Below are 2,964 nucleotides of genomic sequence, written 5' to 3'. Positions count from 1 at the left end.
TGTGTGTGTGTGTGTGTGTGTGTGTGTGTGTGTGTGTGATTGTGTGTGTGTGGTGGGAGGAGAGGTAGAGAGAGGGAGAGAAAGGGATTTTGTGGAGAACAAGAGAAAGAAATAGAGACGAAAACAATAGAGCTCATCAGTGCATTGAGACCTGGGTGCAATCACACACACACACACACACGCACACACACACAACCAAATTAGTATATGTGTTTGAACACTGTATACTGACATGTGCACTGATTAACATGCCTGCACAAACTGACATCCACTCATACAGCATTGATGTTAAATGCAGGCATGCACACATATGCTGTAAACATACACACACACACACACACAAACACACACAACAATGTCCTTGCCATTTCATTCAATTCAAGGGACATCTGATATGAATAACGAGAAGAACTAAATGTTGGAAAATGTCATCAGTAGCAACACAAAAGGAGCTATTTCATTAGCTGGGTCAGGGCACTCCAACACAACATAGTTCATCATAGCTTGGGGTTAAACTCCCATCTGATGTGCTAAAAGGCAGCTAACCTTCAAAGACGCCTCGTCATCCTTTTTGCTGCATAGATACTACAAACTGCCTCTCCGGATTGATCCCCCTGGCTGTCTAGTGAGGAAAGATTGTATATGCCTTCGCTGTTAGAAGCATTCAGCCTTCATTGACAGACGGCCACATGCAGGGGTATCAGTTCACTGACCAAACGCCCACGATCTAATATCCTTTGCCAGCAAAACATTCAGATCTGCTTATATCAAAATTTCCGAGGACAAGTGGAGCAATGAGTGATGACAGAGGAGATGTTATGTTGTTGTTGTTCAGTCTGATGAATTGTTAGGCATTAGGGTTAACATGTTTTATGGAGACTTGTGCCCCTTGATTAAAATGTTTTAGGTGTACAGACAAAAACAATCTTTGGTTTAGTGATTAGAAGAGATTAGATTAAATAGCGTAGAGCCTGCTAATTCTTTTGAGGCTTTGCTAGTTGATTTGGGGTTTGATAGCATTTAATAAACAGTGTGAATGTTGGCTGATAAGTAGTCTTTATCCATGATGTTCCACTTCCACGATTGCTTTGTTGTCAGTGGAAATCCCGCCGGATTTCACTTATTTAGGCCGGATATTCAGTTCCTTGCTGCTTTCTGTGTTGGCATTTTATACTCTAGTTGATTTCTGAGGACTATGGTTACCTGGTCCTCAGATCTCTGCAGGGTAAATCCAGACAGCTAGCTAGACTATCTGTCCAATCAGAGTTTTCTGTTACACAACTAAAACAACTTTTGGAGGTACACATGTTCCACCAAAACAAGTTCCTTCCCGAGGCTAATTAGCAGTGGTTTACGAACCTTAGTGCCGCCCAAGACGATTGTGATTGGTTAGAAGAAATGCCAATAAACCAGAGCATGTGTTTCTCCCATCCCGGAATGCTGAGTGGACTAGCCAGACCCTCCTCCGCAGCGCTGTGGACGAAGGTCCGACGAAATACAGTATATGTTGGGTTGTAATCTGAGTTTAAATCAAATAATCCCTGAATTCATTTAAATCCCTTATTAAATATTAAGGTTTATCTGTCAGTTTTGTGACTCAAATGTAACAGTAAAACATGAGAAGCACAAACTGGGGCTAATCAACGGTGTTTCTGGCTTGTAGAAAGCACTTTGCTGAAAAAGTTTCCATGTTGTCTTTTGTTTAGTCAATCACAAAATTACAAAACCTTAATTAACTACTGCGAATATAGAAGTCAAAAGTTTTGGCCATTCTGGGCAGCAGTAGCGACAGTCAGTGCTGGGTAAAAATAAAGCTCACCACCTCAATGTTTTGTACTAAAAACAACCAATGGTGTCACCCGTATCAAGTGGTTGCTACAATAGGAAGCAGGAATCTTTTTTAAATTGGTTCATGAACCTTTATCGAGTGACAGAACTCTGAGTCACTTTGTCATTCTCACTCTCTAATTGTCTAATTGTCATTCACAAATGCAAGAAAAAATGCACTTTAGAGGCCCGGGTATACTGCAGATCCCCATACTACAAGCTTAGAGAGAATCTTGAACGCTCCCCCGGGACATCATGCACAACAGTAGCATGAATAGTGTAGCTTTCTATAGGTGGAGGTGTCCTACAGCTCTATGTTCTCCTCTGGCTCTTTCAAGTCTTGGCTGTCTCACTCCTCAACCTTGGTGTTCCACAGCTCCTGGGGATGAGAGATGGTGTTAACACTTCTAAAGGAGTAAATCACCCCCTCTCTCTCTCTCTCTCTCTCCCTCTCTCTCTTTCTCTCCCTTTCTCTTGCTCTCTCCCTCTCTGCATTGTTGTTTCCTTCACTCGCTATCTGTGTTGAGAGGTGATTCGAGTCTTCCCAGTCTGATAATGGGCCACACACACACACACACACACACACACACACACACTTTTTTTTACAACCACAAAAAGAGAACTAGAGAGAAGGAGACTCATCAAGTAATTAAGGCCCTGGCTCTCCCTTGGAAATTAAAGGAATGGCCCTTTGCTCTCCTCTCTCTCTCTTTTTCTCCACCTCTCTCTGTCTCTTCTGCTTCCTGCTGGGCTGATTGCTGTCTGGTTTCTCTCCTCACCTGAGTATTTCACGCGTTCTTCCAGGCAGCCAACCCATAGTGCATTGTGCTGGTGATTACCCCACTGTGGGTAATTGCGGCGGTGGTTCGCTCAATGTTATTTCCCCCACTGTCTGCCCATACAGAGGAGGCATCTCCCGCGAGAAAGCAGAGGGGTGTGGGGTGTGTATGTGTGTGTGTGTGTGTGTGTGTGTGTGTGTGTGTCTCACTGAGAGGGGCAAGGTAATAATAATGATCTTCATGTGTGCATTGTTTGTATGCATTTTCTTTACTTTCTTGAATAGGCGTCAATTGTGTGTGTGTGTGTGTGTGTGTAAGTACAGTAAAGACCAGCAGGTCAGACACCCCCTATCTTGTG

The 2,964-nt window shown here is 43.3% G+C and overlaps 1 protein-coding gene across 12 annotated transcripts in view; it reads left to right on the top strand.

The window, feature by feature from the left end:
- The window catches only part of myt1lb (myelin transcription factor 1-like, b), a 101,848-nt gene that overhangs the window by 24,899 nt on the left and 73,985 nt on the right, over positions 1-2,964 (top strand). The window contains exon 3 of one of the 12 annotated variants that reach the window (XM_034857998.1): positions 2,218-2,222. The exons of the other annotated variants lie outside the window; for them this stretch is intronic. The gene's annotated coding sequence lies outside the window, so the exon portion shown is untranslated. The remainder of the gene's footprint in view (positions 1-2,217; positions 2,223-2,964) is intronic. 12 annotated transcript variants of the gene reach the window in all.

This window comes from Etheostoma cragini, chromosome 20, assembly GCF_013103735.1.
Source record: "Etheostoma cragini isolate CJK2018 chromosome 20, CSU_Ecrag_1.0, whole genome shotgun sequence".
NCBI lineage: Eukaryota > Metazoa > Chordata > Actinopteri > Perciformes > Percidae > Etheostoma > Etheostoma cragini.
The sequence above is the reverse complement of the archived record's forward strand: the minus strand, read 5'-3'. Positions and strand labels throughout refer to the sequence as shown.